We start from the raw sequence: 19,313 nt of genomic DNA on the forward strand, positions 1-19,313 counted from the left end.
AGGTGTGACATGATTAGGACAAGGTGTGACATGAGTGGGACAAGGTGTGACATGATTAGGACAAGGTGTGACATGATTAGGACAAGGTGTGACATGAGTGGGACAAGGTGTGACATGATTAGGACAAGGTGTGACATGAGTGGGACAAGGTGTGACATGAGTAGGACAAGGTGTGACATGATTGGGACAAGGTGTGACATGATTAGGACAAGGTGTGACATGAGTAGGACAAGGTGTGACATGAGTAGGACAAGGTGTGACATGAGTGGGACAAGGTGTGACATGATTAGGACAAGGTGTGACATGATTAGGACAAGGTGTGACATGAGTAGGACAAGGTGTGACATGAGTGGGACAAGGTGTGACATGATTAGGACAAGGTGTGACATGAGTAGGACAAGGTGTGACATGATTAGGACAAGGTGTGACATGATTAGGACAAGGTGTGACATGATTAGGACAAGGTGTGACATGAGTGGGACAAGGTGTGACATGATTAGGACAAGGTGTGACATGAGTGGGACAAGGTGTGACATGATTAGGACAAGGTGTGACATGATTAGGACAAGGTGTGACATGATTAGGACAAGGTGTGACATGAGTGGGACAAGGTGTGACATGATTAGGACAAGGTGTGACATGAGTGGGACAAGGTGTGACATGAGTGGGACAAGGTGTGACAGGATTAGGACAAGGTGTGACATGAGTGGGATAAGGTGTGACATGAGTGGGACAAGGTGTGACATGATTAGGACAAGGTGTGACATGATTAGGACAAGGTGTGACATGAGTGGGACACAAGGTGTGACATGAGTGGGACAAGGTGTGAGATGATTAGGACAAGGTGTGACATGAGTGGGACAAGGTGTGACATGATTGGGATAAGGTGTGACATGAGTGGGACAAGGTGTGACATGAGTAGGACAAGGTGTGACATGAGTGGGACAAGGTGTGACATGATTAGGACAAGGTGTGACATGAGTGGGACAAGGTGTGACATGAGTGGGATAAGGTGTGACATGAGTGGGACAAGGTGTGACATGAGTGGGACAAGTTGTGACATGATTAGGACAAGGTGTGACATGATTAGGACAAGGTGTGACATGAGTGGGACAAGGTGTGACATGATTAGGACAAGGTGTGACATGATTAGGACAAGGTGTGACATGATTAGGACAAGGTGTGACATGAGTGGGACAAGGTGTGACATGATTAGGACAAGGTGTGACATGAGTGGGATAAGGTGTGACATGAGTGGGACAAGGTGTGACATGATTAGGACAAGGTGCGACATGATTAGGACAAGGTGTGACATGAGTGGGACACAAGGTGTGACATGAGTGGGACAAGGTGTGAGATGATTAGGACAAGGTGTGACATGAGTGGGACAAGGTGTGACATGATTGGGATAAGGTGTGACATGAGTGGGACAAGGTGTGAGATGATTAGGACAAGGTGTGACATGAGTAGGACAAGGTGTGACATGAGTGGGACAAGGTGTGACATGATTAGGACAAGGTGTGACATGAGTGGGACAAGGTGTGACATGAGTGGGACAAGGTGTGACATGAGTGGGACAAGTTGTGACATGATTAGGACAAGGTGTGACATGATTAGGACAAGGTGTGACATGAGTGGGACAAGGTGTGACATGAGTGGGACAAGGTGTGACATGATTAGGACAAGGTGTGACATGATTAGGACAAGGTGTGACATGAGTGGGACAAGGTGTGACATGAGTGGGATAAGGTGTGACATGAGTGGGACAAGGTGTGACATGATTAGGACAAGGTGTGACATGATTAGGACAAGGTGTGACATGATTAGGACAAGGTGTGACATGAGTGGGACAAGGTGTGACATGAGTGGGACAAGGTGTGACATGATTAGGACAAGGTGTGACATGATTAGGACAAGGTGTGACATGATTAGGACAAGGTGTGACATGAGTGGGATAAGGTGTGACATGAGTGGGACAAGGTGTGACATGATTAGGACAAGTTGTGACATGATTAGGACAAGGTGTGACATGATTAGGACAAGGTGTGACATGAGTGGGACACAAGGTGTGACATGAGTGGGACAAGGTGTGAGATGATTAGGACAAGGTGTGACATGAGTGGGACAAGGTGTGACATGATTGGGATAAGGTGTGACATGAGTGGGACAAGGTGTGAGATGATTAGGACAAGGTGTGACATGAGTAGGACAAGGTGTGACATGAGTGGGACAAGGTGTGACATGATTAGGACAAGGTGTGACATGAGTGGGACAAGGTGTGACATGAGTGGGACAAGTTGTGACATGATTAGGACAAGGTGTGACATGATTAGGACAAGGTGTGACATGAGTGGGACAAGGTGTGACATGAGTGGGATAAGGTGTGACATGAGTGGGACAAGGTGTGACATGAGTGGGACAAGGTGTGAGATGATTAGGACAAGGTGTGAGATGATTAGGACAAGTTGTGACATGATTAGGACAAGGTGTGACATGATTAGGACAAGGTGTGACATGAGTGGGACAAGGTGTGACATGATTAGGACAAGGTGTGACATGATTAGGACAAGGTGTGACATGATTAGGACAAGGTGTGACATGAGTGGGACAAGGTGTGACATGAGTGGGATAAGGTGTGACATGAGTGGGACAAGGTGTGACATGATTAGGACAAGGTGTGACATGATTAGGACAAGGTGTGACATGAGTGGGACAAGGTGTGACATGATTAGGACAAGGTGTGACATGAGTGGGACAAGGTGTGACATGATTAGGACAAGGTGTGACATGATTAGGACAAGGTGTGACATGATTAGGACAAGGTGTGACATGAGTGGGACAAGGTGTGACATGATTAGGACAAGGTGTGACATGAGTGGGACAAGGTGTGACATGAGTGGGACAAGGTGTGACATGATTAGGACAAGGTGTGACATGAGTGGGATAAGGTGTGACATGAGTGGGACAAGGTGTGACATGATTAGGACAAGGTGTGACATGATTAGGACAAGGTGTGACATGAGTGGGACACAAGGTGTGACATGAGTGGGACAAGGTGTGAGATGATTAGGACAAGGTGTGACATGAGTGGGACAAGGTGTGACATGATTGGGATAAGGTGTGACATGAGTGGGACAAGGTGTGACATGAGTAGGACAAGGTGTGACATGAGTGGGACAAGGTGTGACATGATTAGGACAAGGTGTGACATGAGTGGGACAAGGTGTGACATGAGTGGGATAAGGTGTGACATGAGTGGGACAAGGTGTGACATGAGTGGGACAAGTTGTGACATGATTAGGACAAGGTGTGACATGATTAGGACAAGGTGTGACATGAGTGGGACAAGGTGTGACATGATTAGGACAAGGTGTGACATGATTAGGACAAGGTGTGACATGATTAGGACAAGGTGTGACATGAGTGGGACAAGGTGTGACATGATTAGGACAAGGTGTGACATGAGTGGGATAAGGTGTGACATGAGTGGGACAAGGTGTGACATGATTAGGACAAGGTGCGACATGATTAGGACAAGGTGTGACATGAGTGGGACACAAGGTGTGACATGAGTGGGACAAGGTGTGAGATGATTAGGACAAGGTGTGACATGAGTGGGACAAGGTGTGACATGATTGGGATAAGGTGTGACATGAGTGGGACAAGGTGTGAGATGATTAGGACAAGGTGTGACATGAGTAGGACAAGGTGTGACATGAGTGGGACAAGGTGTGACATGAGTGGGACAAGGTGTGACATGATTAGGACAAGGTGTGACATGATTAGGACAAGGTGTGACATGATTAGGACAAGGTGTGACATGAGTGGGACAAGGTGTGACATGAGTGGGATAAGGTGTGACATGAGTGGGACAAGGTGTGACATGAGTGGGACAAGGTGTGAGATGATTAGGACAAGGTGTGACATGATTAGGACAAGTTGTGACATGATTAGGACAAGGTGTGACATGATTAGGACAAGGTGTGACATGATTAGGACAAGGTGTGACATGAGTGGGACAAGGTGTGACATGAGTGGGACAAGGTGTGACATGATTAGGACAAGGTGTGACATGATTAGGACAAGGTGTGACATGATTAGGACAAGGTGTGACATGATTGGGACAAGGTGTGACATGATTAGGACAAGGTGTGACATGAGTAGGACAAGGTGTGACATGAGTAGGACAAGGTGTGACATGAGTGGGACAAGGTGTGACATGATTAGGACAAGGTGTGACATGATTAGGACAAGGTGTGACATGATTAGGACAAGGTGTGACATGAGTGGGACAAGGTGTGACATGAGTGGGATAAGGTGTGACATGAGTGGGACAAGGTGTGACATGAGTGGGACAAGGTGTGAGATGATTAGGACAAGGTGTGACATGATTAGGACAAGTTGTGACATGATTAGGACAAGGTGTGACATGATTAGGACAAGGTGTGACATGATTAGGACAAGGTGTGACATGAGTGGGACAAGGTGTGACATGAGTGGGACAAGGTGTGACATGATTAGGACAAGGTGTGACATGAGTGGGACAAGGTGTGACATGAGTAGGACAAGGTGTGACATGATTGGGACAAGGTGTGACATGATTAGGACAAGGTGTGACATGAGTAGGACAAGGTGTGACATGAGTAGGACAAGGTGTGACATGAGTGGGACAAGGTGTGACATGATTAGGACAAGGTGTGACATGATTAGGACAAGGTGTGACATGAGTAGGACAAGGTGTGACATGAGTGGGACAAGGTGTGACATGATTAGGACAAGGTGTGACATGAGTAGGACAAGGTGTGACATGATTAGGACAAGGTGTGACATGATTAGGACAAGGTGTGACATGATTAGGACAAGGTGTGACATGAGTGGGACAAGGTGTGACATGATTAGGACAAGGTGTGACATGAGTGGGACAAGGTGTGACATGATTAGGACAAGGTGTGACATGATTAGGACAAGGTGTGACATGATTAGGACAAGGTGTGACATGAGTGGGACAAGGTGTGACATGATTAGGACAAGGTGTGACATGAGTGGGACAAGGTGTGACATGAGTGGGACAAGGTGTGACAGGATTAGGACAAGGTGTGACATGAGTGGGATAAGGTGTGACATGAGTGGGACAAGGTGTGACATGATTAGGACAAGGTGTGACATGATTAGGACAAGGTGTGACATGAGTGGGACACAAGGTGTGACATGAGTGGGACAAGGTGTGAGATGATTAGGACAAGGTGTGACATGAGTGGGACAAGGTGTGACATGATTGGGATAAGGTGTGACATGAGTGGGACAAGGTGTGACATGAGTAGGACAAGGTGTGACATGAGTGGGACAAGGTGTGACATGATTAGGACAAGGTGTGACATGAGTGGGACAAGGTGTGACATGAGTGGGATAAGGTGTGACATGAGTGGGACAAGGTGTGACATGAGTGGGACAAGTTGTGACATGATTAGGACAAGGTGTGACATGATTAGGACAAGGTGTGACATGAGTGGGACAAGGTGTGACATGATTAGGACAAGGTGTGACATGATTAGGACAAGGTGTGACATGATTAGGACAAGGTGTGACATGAGTGGGACAAGGTGTGACATGATTAGGACAAGGTGTGACATGAGTGGGATAAGGTGTGACATGAGTGGGACAAGGTGTGACATGATTAGGACAAGGTGCGACATGATTAGGACAAGGTGTGACATGAGTGGGACACAAGGTGTGACATGAGTGGGACAAGGTGTGAGATGATTAGGACAAGGTGTGACATGAGTGGGACAAGGTGTGACATGATTGGGATAAGGTGTGACATGAGTGGGACAAGGTGTGAGATGATTAGGACAAGGTGTGACATGAGTAGGACAAGGTGTGACATGAGTGGGACAAGGTGTGACATGATTAGGACAAGGTGTGACATGAGTGGGACAAGGTGTGACATGAGTGGGACAAGGTGTGACATGAGTGGGACAAGTTGTGACATGATTAGGACAAGGTGTGACATGATTAGGACAAGGTGTGACATGAGTGGGACAAGGTGTGACATGAGTGGGACAAGGTGTGACATGATTAGGACAAGGTGTGACATGATTAGGACAAGGTGTGACATGAGTGGGACAAGGTGTGACATGAGTGGGATAAGGTGTGACATGAGTGGGACAAGGTGTGACATGATTAGGACAAGGTGTGACATGATTAGGACAAGGTGTGACATGATTAGGACAAGGTGTGACATGAGTGGGACAAGGTGTGACATGAGTGGGACAAGGTGTGACATGATTAGGACAAGGTGTGACATGATTAGGACAAGGTGTGACATGATTAGGACAAGGTGTGACATGAGTGGGATAAGGTGTGACATGAGTGGGACAAGGTGTGACATGATTAGGACAAGTTGTGACATGATTAGGACAAGGTGTGACATGATTAGGACAAGGTGTGACATGAGTGGGACACAAGGTGTGACATGAGTGGGACAAGGTGTGAGATGATTAGGACAAGGTGTGACATGAGTGGGACAAGGTGTGACATGATTGGGATAAGGTGTGACATGAGTGGGACAAGGTGTGAGATGATTAGGACAAGGTGTGACATGAGTAGGACAAGGTGTGACATGAGTGGGACAAGGTGTGACATGATTAGGACAAGGTGTGACATGAGTGGGACAAGGTGTGACATGAGTGGGACAAGTTGTGACATGATTAGGACAAGGTGTGACATGATTAGGACAAGGTGTGACATGAGTGGGACAAGGTGTGACATGAGTGGGATAAGGTGTGACATGAGTGGGACAAGGTGTGACATGAGTGGGACAAGGTGTGAGATGATTAGGACAAGGTGTGACATGATTAGGACAAGTTGTGACATGATTAGGACAAGGTGTGACATGATTAGGACAAGGTGTGACATGAGTGGGACAAGGTGTGACATGATTAGGACAAGGTGTGACATGATTAGGACAAGGTGTGACATGATTAGGACAAGGTGTGACATGAGTGGGACAAGGTGTGACATGAGTGGGACAAGGTGTGACATGATTAGGACAAGGTGTGACATGATTAGGACAAGGTGTGACATGATTAGGACAAGGTGTGACATGAGTGGGACAAGGTGTGACATGATTAGGACAAGGTGTGACATGAGTGGGACAAGGTGTGACATGATTAGGACAAGGTGTGACATGATTAGGACAAGGTGTGACATGATTAGGACAAGGTGTGACATGAGTGGGACAAGGTGTGACATGATTAGGACAAGGTGTGACATGAGTGGGACAAGGTGTGACATGAGTGGGACAAGGTGTGACATGATTAGGACAAGGTGTGACATGAGTGGGATAAGGTGTGACATGAGTGGGACAAGGTGTGACATGATTAGGACAAGGTGTGACATGATTAGGACAAGGTGTGACATGAGTGGGACACAAGGTGTGACATGAGTGGGACAAGGTGTGAGATGATTAGGACAAGGTGTGACATGAGTGGGACAAGGTGTGACATGATTGGGATAAGGTGTGACATGAGTGGGACAAGGTGTGACATGAGTAGGACAAGGTGTGACATGAGTGGGACAAGGTGTGACATGATTAGGACAAGGTGTGACATGAGTGGGACAAGGTGTGACATGAGTGGGATAAGGTGTGACATGAGTGGGACAAGGTGTGACATGAGTGGGACAAGTTGTGACATGATTAGGACAAGGTGTGACATGATTAGGACAAGGTGTGACATGAGTGGGACAAGGTGTGACATGATTAGGACAAGGTGTGACATGATTAGGACAAGGTGTGACATGATTAGGACAAGGTGTGACATGAGTGGGACAAGGTGTGACATGATTAGGACAAGGTGTGACATGAGTGGGATAAGGTGTGACATGAGTGGGACAAGGTGTGACATGATTAGGACAAGGTGCGACATGATTAGGACAAGGTGTGACATGAGTGGGACACAAGGTGTGACATGAGTGGGACAAGGTGTGAGATGATTAGGACAAGGTGTGACATGAGTGGGACAAGGTGTGACATGATTGGGATAAGGTGTGACATGAGTGGGACAAGGTGTGAGATGATTAGGACAAGGTGTGACATGAGTAGGACAAGGTGTGACATGAGTGGGACAAGGTGTGACATGAGTGGGACAAGGTGTGACATGATTAGGACAAGGTGTGACATGATTAGGACAAGGTGTGACATGATTAGGACAAGGTGTGACATGAGTGGGACAAGGTGTGACATGAGTGGGATAAGGTGTGACATGAGTGGGACAAGGTGTGACATGAGTGGGACAAGGTGTGAGATGATTAGGACAAGGTGTGACATGATTAGGACAAGTTGTGACATGATTAGGACAAGGTGTGACATGATTAGGACAAGGTGTGACATGATTAGGACAAGGTGTGACATGAGTGGGACAAGGTGTGACATGAGTGGGACAAGGTGTGACATGATTAGGACAAGGTGTGACATGATTAGGACAAGGTGTGACATGATTAGGACAAGGTGTGACATGAGTGGGACAAGGTGTGACATGAGTGGGATAAGGTGTGACATGAGTGGGACAAGGTGTGACATGATTAGGACAAGGTGTGACATGATTAGGACAAGGTGTGACATGAGTGGGACAAGGTGTGACATGATTAGGACAAGGTGTGACATGAGTGGGACAAGGTGTGACATGATTAGGACAAGGTGTGACATGATTAGGACAAGGTGTGACATGAGTGGGACAAGGTGTGACATGATTAGGACAAGGTGTGACATGAGTGGGACAAGGTGTGACATGAGTGGGACAAGGTGTGACATGATTAGGACAAGGTGTGACATGAGTGGGATAAGGTGTGACATGAGTGGGACAAGGTGTGACATGATTAGGACAAGGTGTGACATGATTAGGACAAGGTGTGACATGAGTGGGACACAAGGTGTGACATGAGTGGGACAAGGTGTGAGATGATTAGGACAAGGTGTGACATGAGTGGGACAAGGTGTGACATGATTGGGATAAGGTGTGACATGAGTGGGACAAGGTGTGACATGAGTAGGACAAGGTGTGACATGAGTGGGACAAGGTGTGACATGATTAGGACAAGGTGTGACATGAGTGGGACAAGGTGTGACATGAGTGGGATAAGGTGTGACATGAGTGGGACAAGGTGTGACATGAGTGGGACAAGTTGTGACATGATTAGGACAAGGTGTGACATGATTAGGACAAGGTGTGACATGAGTGGGACAAGGTGTGACATGATTAGGACAAGGTGTGACATGATTAGGACAAGGTGTGACATGATTAGGACAAGGTGTGACATGAGTGGGACAAGGTGTGACATGATTAGGACAAGGTGTGACATGAGTGGGATAAGGTGTGACATGAGTGGGACAAGGTGTGACATGATTAGGACAAGGTGCGACATGATTAGGACAAGGTGTGACATGAGTGGGACACAAGGTGTGACATGAGTGGGACAAGGTGTGAGATGATTAGGACAAGGTGTGACATGAGTGGGACAAGGTGTGACATGATTGGGATAAGGTGTGACATGAGTGGGACAAGGTGTGAGATGATTAGGACAAGGTGTGACATGAGTAGGACAAGGTGTGACATGAGTGGGACAAGGTGTGACATGATTAGGACAAGGTGTGACATGAGTGGGACAAGGTGTGACATGAGTGGGACAAGGTGTGACATGAGTGGGACAAGTTGTGACATGATTAGGACAAGGTGTGACATGATTAGGACAAGGTGTGACATGAGTGGGACAAGGTGTGACATGAGTGGGACAAGGTGTGACATGATTAGGACAAGGTGTGACATGATTAGGACAAGGTGTGACATGAGTGGGACAAGGTGTGACATGAGTGGGATAAGGTGTGACATGAGTGGGACAAGGTGTGACATGATTAGGACAAGGTGTGACATGATTAGGACAAGGTGTGACATGAGTGGGACAAGGTGTGACATGATTAGGACAAGGTGTGACATGATTAGGACAAGGTGTGACATGAGTGGGATAAGGTGTGACATGAGTGGGACAAGGTGTGACATGATTAGGACAAGTTGTGACATGATTAGGACAAGGTGTGACATGATTAGGACAAGGTGTGACATGAGTGGGACACAAGGTGTGACATGAGTGGGACAAGGTGTGAGATGATTAGGACAAGGTGTGACATGAGTGGGACAAGGTGTGACATGATTGGGATAAGGTGTGACATGAGTGGGACAAGGTGTGAGATGATTAGGACAAGGTGTGACATGAGTAGGACAAGGTGTGACATGAGTGGGACAAGGTGTGACATGATTAGGACAAGGTGTGACATGAGTGGGACAAGGTGTGACATGAGTGGGACAAGTTGTGACATGATTAGGACAAGGTGTGACATGATTAGGACAAGGTGTGACATGAGTGGGACAAGGTGTGACATGAGTGGGATAAGGTGTGACATGAGTGGGACAAGGTGTGACATGAGTGGGACAAGGTGTGAGATGATTAGGACAAGGTGTGACATGATTAGGACAAGTTGTGACATGATTAGGACAAGGTGTGACATGATTAGGACAAGGTGTGACATGATTAGGACAAGGTGTGACATGAGTGGGACAAGGTGTGACATGATTAGGACAAGGTGTGACATGATTAGGACAAGGTGTGACATGATTAGGACAAGGTGTGACATGAGTGGGACAAGGTGTGACATGAGTGGGATAAGGTGTGACATGAGTGGGACAAGGTGTGACATGATTAGGACAAGGTGTGACATGATTAGGACAAGGTGTGACATGATTAGGACAAGGTGTGACATGAGTGGGACAAGGTGTGACATGATTAGGACAAGGTGTGACATGAGTGGGACAAGGTGTGACATGATTAGGACAAGGTGTGACATGATTAGGACAAGGTGTGACATGAGTGGGACAAGGTGTGACATGATTAGGACAAGGTGTGACATGAGTGGGACAAGGTGTGACATGAGTGGGACAAGGTGTGACATGAGTGGGATAAGGTGTGACATGAGTGGGACAAGGTGTGACATGATTGGGATAAGGTGTGACATGAGTGGGACAAGGTGTGAGATGATTAGGACAAGGTGTGACATGAGTAGGACAAGGTGTGACATGAGTGGGACAAGGTGTGACATGATTAGGACAAGGTGTGACATGAGTGGGACAAGGTGTGACATGAGTGGGATAAGGTGTGACATGAGTGGGACAAGGTGTGACATGATTAGGACAAGGTGTGACATGATTAGGACAAGGTGTGACATGAGTGGGACACAAGGTGTGACATGAGTGGGACAAGGTGTGAGATGATTAGGACAAGGTGTGACATGAGTGGGACAAGGTGTGACATGATTGGGATAAGGTGTGACATGAGTGGGACAAGGTGTGACATGAGTAGGACAAGGTGTGACATGAGTGGGACAAGGTGTGACATGATTAGGACAAGGTGTGACATGAGTGGGACAAGGTGTGACATGAGTGGGATAAGGTGTGACATGAGTGGGACAAGGTGTGACATGAGTGGGACAAGTTGTGACATGATTAGGACAAGGTGTGACATGATTAGGACAAGGTGTGACATGAGTGGGACAAGGTGTGACATGATTAGGACAAGGTGTGACATGATTAGGACAAGGTGTGACATGATTAGGACAAGGTGTGACATGAGTGGGACAAGGTGTGACATGATTAGGACAAGGTGTGACATGAGTGGGACAAGGTGTGACATGAGTGGGACAAGGTGTGAGATGATTAGGACAAGGTGTGACATGAGTGGGACAAGGTGTGACATGATTGGGATAAGGTGTGACATGAGTGGGACAAGGTGTGAGATGATTAGGACAAGGTGTGACATGAGTAGGACAAGGTGTGACATGAGTGGGACAAGGTGTGACATGAGTGGGACAAGGTGTGACATGATTAGGACAAGGTGTGACATGATTAGGACAAGGTGTGACATGATTAGGACAAGGTGTGACATGAGTGGGACAAGGTGTGACATGAGTGGGATAAGGTGTGACATGAGTGGGACAAGGTGTGACATGAGTGGGACAAGGTGTGAGATGATTAGGACAAGGTGTGACATGATTAGGACAAGTTGTGACATGATTAGGACAAGGTGTGACATGATTAGGACAAGGTGTGACATGATTAGGACAAGGTGTGACATGAGTGGGACAAGGTGTGACATGATTAGGACAAGGTGTGACATGATTAGGACAAGGTGTGACATGATTAGGACAAGGTGTGACATGAGTGGGACAAGGTGTGACATGAGTGGGATAAGGTGTGACATGAGTGGGACAAGGTGTGACATGATTAGGACAAGGTGTGACATGATTAGGACAAGGTGTGACATGATTAGGACAAGGTGTGACATGAGTGGGACAAGGTGTGACATGATTAGGACAAGGTGTGACATGAGTGGGACAAGGTGTGACATGATTAGGACAAGGTGTGACATGATTAGGACAAGGTGTGACATGATTAGGACAAGGTGTGACATGAGTGGGACAAGGTGTGACATGATTAGGACAAGGTGTGACATGAGTGGGACAAGGTGTGACATGAGTGGGACAAGGTGTGACATGATTAGGACAAGGTGTGACATGAGTGGGATAAGGTGTGACATGAGTGGGACAAGGTGTGACATGATTAGGACAAGGTGTGACATGATTAGGACAAGGTGTGACATGAGTGGGACACAAGGTGTGACATGAGTGGGACAAGGTGTGAGATGATTAGGACAAGGTGTGACATGAGTGGGACAAGGTGTGACATGATTGGGATAAGGTGTGACATGAGTGGGACAAGGTGTGACATGAGTAGGACAAGGTGTGACATGAGTGGGACAAGGTGTGACATGATTAGGACAAGGTGTGACATGAGTGGGACAAGGTGTGACATGAGTGGGATAAGGTGTGACATGAGTGGGACAAGGTGTGACATGAGTGGGACAAGTTGTGACATGATTAGGACAAGGTGTGACATGATTAGGACAAGGTGTGACATGAGTGGGACAAGGTGTGACATGATTAGGACAAGGTGTGACATGATTAGGACAAGGTGTGACATGATTAGGACAAGGTGTGACATGAGTGGGACAAGGTGTGACATGATTAGGACAAGGTGTGACATGAGTGGGATAAGGTGTGACATGAGTGGGACAAGGTGTGACATGATTAGGACAAGGTGCGACATGATTAGGACAAGGTGTGACATGAGTGGGACACAAGGTGTGACATGAGTGGGACAAGGTGTGAGATGATTAGGACAAGGTGTGACATGAGTGGGACAAGGTGTGACATGATTGGGATAAGGTGTGACATGAGTGGGACAAGGTGTGAGATGATTAGGACAAGGTGTGACATGAGTAGGACAAGGTGTGACATGAGTGGGACAAGGTGTGACATGATTAGGACAAGGTGTGACATGAGTGGGACAAGGTGTGACATGAGTGGGACAAGGTGTGACATGAGTGGGACAAGTTGTGACATGATTAGGACAAGGTGTGACATGATTAGGACAAGGTGTGACATGAGTGGGACAAGGTGTGACATGAGTGGGACAAGGTGTGACATGATTAGGACAAGGTGTGACATGATTAGGACAAGGTGTGACATGAGTGGGACAAGGTGTGACATGAGTGGGATAAGGTGTGACATGAGTGGGACAAGGTGTGACATGATTAGGACAAGGTGTGACATGATTAGGACAAGGTGTGACATGATTAGGACAAGGTGTGACATGAGTGGGACAAGGTGTGACATGAGTGGGACAAGGTGTGACATGATTAGGACAAGGTGTGACATGATTAGGACAAGGTGTGACATGATTAGGACAAGGTGTGACATGAGTGGGATAAGGTGTGACATGAGTGGGACAAGGTGTGACATGATTAGGACAAGTTGTGACATGATTAGGACAAGGTGTGACATGATTAGGACAAGGTGTGACATGAGTGGGACAAGGTGTGACATGATTGGGATAAGGTGTGACATGAGTGGGACAAGGTGTGAGATGATTAGGACAAGGTGTGACATGAGTAGGACAAGGTGTGACATGAGTGGGACAAGGTGTGACATGATTAGGACAAGGTGTGACATGAGTGGGACAAGGTGTGACATGAGTGGGACAAGTTGTGACATGATTAGGACAAGGTGTGACATGATTAGGACAAGGTGTGACATGAGTGGGACAAGGTGTGACATGAGTGGGATAAGGTGTGACATGAGTGGGACAAGGTGTGACATGAGTGGGACAAGGTGTGAGATGATTAGGACAAGGTGTGACATGATTAGGACAAGTTGTGACATGATTAGGACAAGGTGTGACATGATTAGGACAAGGTGTGACATGAGTGGGACAAGGTGTGACATGAGTGGGACAAGGTGTGACATGATTAGGACAAGGTGTGACATGATTAGGACAAGGTGTGACATGAGTGGGACAAGGTGTGACATGAGTGGGATAAGGTGTGACATGAGTGGGACAAGGTGTGACATGATTAGGACAAGGTGTGACATGATTAGGACAAGGTGTGACATGAGTGGGATAAGGTGTGACATGAGTGGGACAAGGTGTGACATGAGTGGGACAAGGTGTGACATGAGTGGGACAAGGTGTGACATGATTAGGACAAGGTGTGACATGATTAGGATAAGGTGTGACATGAGTGGGACAAGGTGTGACATGAGTGGGACAAGGTGTGACATGATTAGGACAAGTTGTGACATGATTAGGACAAGGTGTGACATGATTAGGACAAGGTGTGACATGATTAGGACAAGGTGTGACATGAGTGGGACAAGGTGTGACATGAGTGGGATAAGGTGTGACATGAGTGGGACAAGGTGTGACATGAGTGGGACAAGGTGTGACATGATTAGGACAAGTTGTGACATGATTAGGACAAGGTGTGACATGATTAGGACAAGGTGTGACATGATTAGGATAAGGTGTGACATGAGTGGGACAAGGTGTGACATGAGTGGGACAAGGTGTGACATGAGTGGGACAAGGTGTGACATGATTAGGACAAGGTGTGACATGATTAGGACAAGGTGTGACATGAGTGGGACAAGGTGTGACATGATTAGGACAAGGTGTGACATGAGTGGGACAAGGTGTGACATGAGTGGGATAAGGTGTGACATGAGTGGGATAAGGTGTGACATGAGTGGGACAAGGTGTGACATGAGTGGGACAAGGTGTGACATGATTAGGACAAGGTGTGACATGAGTAGGACAAGGTGTGACATGATTAGGACAAGGTGTGACATGAGTGGGATAAGGTGTGACATGATTGGGATAAGGTGTGACATGATTAGGACAAGGTGTGAGATGATTAGGACAAGGTGTGACATGAGTAGGACAAGGTGTGACATGAGTGGGACAAGGTGTGACATGAGTGGGACAAGGTGTGACATGAGTGGGACAAGGTGTGACATGAGTGGGACAAGGTGTGACATGATTAGGACAAGGTGTGACATGATTAGGACAAGGTGTGACATGAGTGGGACAAGGTGTGACATGAGTGGGACAAGGTGTGACATGATTAGGACAAGGTGTGACATGATTAGGACAAGGTGTGACATGAGTGGGACAAGGTGTGACATGAGTGGGATAAGGTGTGACATGAGTGGGACAAGGTGTGACATGATTAGGACAAGGTGTGACATGATTAGGACAAGGTGTGACATGATTAGGACAAGGTGTGACATGAGTGGGACAAGGTGTGACATGAGTGGGACAAGGTGTGACATGATTAGGACAAGGTGTGACATGATTAGGACAAGGTGTGACATGAGTGGGATAAGGTGTGACATGAGTGGGACAAGGTGTGACATGATTAGGACAAGTTGTGACATGATTAGGACAAGGTGTGACATGATTAGGACAAGGTGTGACATGAGTGGGACAAGGTGTGACATGATTGGGATAAGGTGTGACATGAGTGGGACAAGGTGTGAGATGATTAGGACAAGGTGTGACATGAGTAGGACAAGGTGTGACATGAGTGGGACAAGGTGTGACATGATTAGGACAAGGTGTGACATGAGTGGGACAAGGTGTGACATGAGTGGGACAAGTTGTGACATGATTAGGACAAGGTGTGACATGATTAGGACAAGGTGTGACATGAGTGGGACAAGGTGTGACATGAGTGGGATAAGGTGTGACATGAGTGGGACAAGGTGTGACATGAGTGGGACAAGGTGTGAGATGATTAGGACAATGTGTGACATGATTAGGACAAGTTGTGACATGATTAGGACAAGGTGTGACATGATTAGGACAAGGTGTGACATGATTAGGACAAGGTGTGACATGAGTGGGACAAGGTGTGACATGAGTGGGACAAGGTGTGACATGATTAGGACAAGGTGTGACATGATTAGGACAAGGTGTGACATGAGTGGGACAAGGTGTGACATGAGTGGGATAAGGTGTGACATGAGTGGGACAAGGTGTGACATGATTAGGACAAGGTGTGACATGATTAGGACAAGGTGTGACATGAGTGGGATAAGGTGTGACATGAGTGGGACAAGGTGTGACATGAGTGGGACAAGGTGTGACATGAGTGGGACAAGGTGTGACATGATTAGGACAAGGTGTGACATGATTAGGATAAGGTGTGACATGAGTGGGACAAGGTGTGACATGAGTGGGACAAGGTGTGACATGATTAGGACAAGTTGTGACATGATTAGGACAAGGTGTGACATGATTAGGACAAGGTGTGACATGATTAGGACAAGGTGTGACATGAGTGGGACAAGGTGTGACATGAGTGGGATAAGGTGTGACATGAGTGGGACAAGGTGTGACATGAGTGGGACAAGGTGTGACATGATTAGGACAAGTTGTGACATGATTAGGACAAGGTGTGACATGATTAGGACAAGGTGTGACATGATTAGGATAAGGTGTGACATGAGTGGGACAAGGTGTGACATGAGTGGGACAAGGTGTGACATGATTAGGACAAGGTGTGACATGATTAGGACAAGGTGTGACATGATTGGGACAAGGTGTGACATGATTAGGACAAGGTGTGACATGAGTGGGACAAGGTGTGACATGAGTGGGATAAGGTGTGACATGAGTGGGATAAGGTGTGACATGAGTGGGACAAGGTGTGACATGAGTGGGACAAGGTGTGACATGATTAGGACAAGGTGTGACATGAGTAGGACAAGGTGTGACATGATTAGGACAAGGTGTGACATGAGTGGGACACAAGGTGTGACATGAGTGGGACAAGGTGTGAGATGATTAGGACAAGGTGTGACATGATTAGGACAAGTTGTGACATGATTAGGACAAGGTGTGACATGATTAGGACAAGGTGTGACATGATTAGGACAAGGTGTGACATGAGTGGGATAAGGTGTGACATGAGTGGGACAAGGTGTGACATGAGTGGGACAAGGTGTGAGATGATTAGGACAAGGTGTGACATGAGTGGGACAAGGTGTGACATGATTGGGATAAGGTGTGACATGAGTGGGACAAGGTGTGACATGAGTAGGACAAGGTGTGACATGAGTGGGACAAGGTGTGACATGATTAGGACAAGGTGTGACATGAGTGGGACAAGGTGTGACATGAGTGGGATAAGGTGTGACATGAGTGGGACAAGGTGTGACATGAGTGGGACAAGTTGTGACATGATTAGGACAAGGTGTGACATGATTAGGACAAGGTGTGACATGAGTGGGACAAGGTGTGACATGATTAGGACAAGGTGTGACATGATTAGGACAAGGTGTGACATGATTAGGACAAGGTGTGACATGAGTGGGACAAGGTGTGACATGATTAGGACAAGGTGTGACATGAGTGGGATAAGGTGTGACATGAGTGGGACAAGGTGTGACATGATTAGGACAAGGTGCGACATGATTAGGACAAGGTGTGACATGAGTGGGACACAAGGTGTGACATGAGTGGGACAAGGTGTGAGATGATTAGGACAAGGTGTGACATGAGTGGGACAAGGTGTGACATGATTGGGATAAGGTGTGACATGAGTGGGACAAGGTGTGAGATGATTAGGACAAGGTGTGACATGAGTAGGACAAGGTGTGACATGAGTGGGACAAGGTGTGACATGAGTGGGACAAGGTGTGACATGATTAGGACAAGGTGTGACATGATTAGGACAAGGTGTGACATGAGTGGGACAAGGTGTGACATGAGTGGGATAAGGTGTGACATGAGTGGGACAAGGTGTGACATGAGTGGGACAAGGTGTGAGATGATTAGGACAAGGTGTGACATGATTAGGACAAGTTGTGACATGATTAGGACAAGGTGTGACATGATTAGGACAAGGTGTGACATGAGTGGGACAAGGTGTGACATGAGTGGGACAAGGTGTGACATGATTAGGACAAGGTGTGACATGATTAGGACAAGGTGTGACATGATTAGGACAAGGTGTGACATGAGTGGGACAAGGTGTGACATGAGTGGGATAAGGTGTGACATGAGTGGGACAAGGTGTGACATGATTAGGACAAGGTGTGACATGATTAGGACAAGGTGTGACATGATTAGGACAAGGTGTGACATGAGTGGGACAAGGTGTGACATGATTAGGACAAGGTGTGACATGAGTGGGACAAGGTGTGACATGATTAGGACAAGGTGTGACATGATTAGGACAAGGTGTGACATGATTAGGACAAGGTGTGACATGAGTGGGACAAGGTGTGACATGATTAGGACAAGGTGTGACATGAGTGGGACAAGGTGTGACATGAGTGGGACAAGGTGTGACATGATTAGGACAAGGTGTGACATGAGTGGGATAAGGTGTGACATGAGTGGGACAAGGTGTGACATGATTAGGACAAGGTGTGACATGATTAGGACAAGGTGTGACATGAGTGGGACACAAGGTGTGACATGAGTGGGACAAGGTGTGAGATGATTAGGACAAGGTGTGACATGAGTGGGACAAGGTGTGACATGATTGGGATAAGGTGTGACATGAGTGGGACAAGGTGTGACATGAGTAGGACAAGGTGTGACATGAGTGGGACAAGGTGTGACATGATTAGGACAAGGTGTGACATGAGTGGGACAAGGTGTGACATGAGTGGGATAAGGTGTGACATGAGTGGGACAAGGTGTGACATGAGTGGGACAAGTTGTGACATGATTAGGACAAGGTGTGACATGATTAGGACAAGGTGTGACATGAGTGGGACAAGGTGTGACATGATTAGGACAAGGTGTGACATGATTAGGACAAGGTGTGACATGATTAGGACAAGGTGTGACATGAGTGGG

The 19,313-nt window shown here is 47.1% G+C and overlaps 1 protein-coding gene across 1 annotated transcript in view; it reads left to right on the top strand.

Moving 5' to 3' along the window:
- Nucleotides 1-19,313, top strand: part of LOC134577442 (alpha-tectorin-like) — a 60,162-nt gene that overhangs the window by 16,473 nt on the left and 24,376 nt on the right. The window lies entirely within an intron of this gene.

Source organism: Pelobates fuscus, chromosome 11 (assembly GCF_036172605.1).
Source record: "Pelobates fuscus isolate aPelFus1 chromosome 11, aPelFus1.pri, whole genome shotgun sequence".
Classification (NCBI taxonomy): Eukaryota; Metazoa; Chordata; class Amphibia; order Anura; family Pelobatidae; genus Pelobates; species Pelobates fuscus.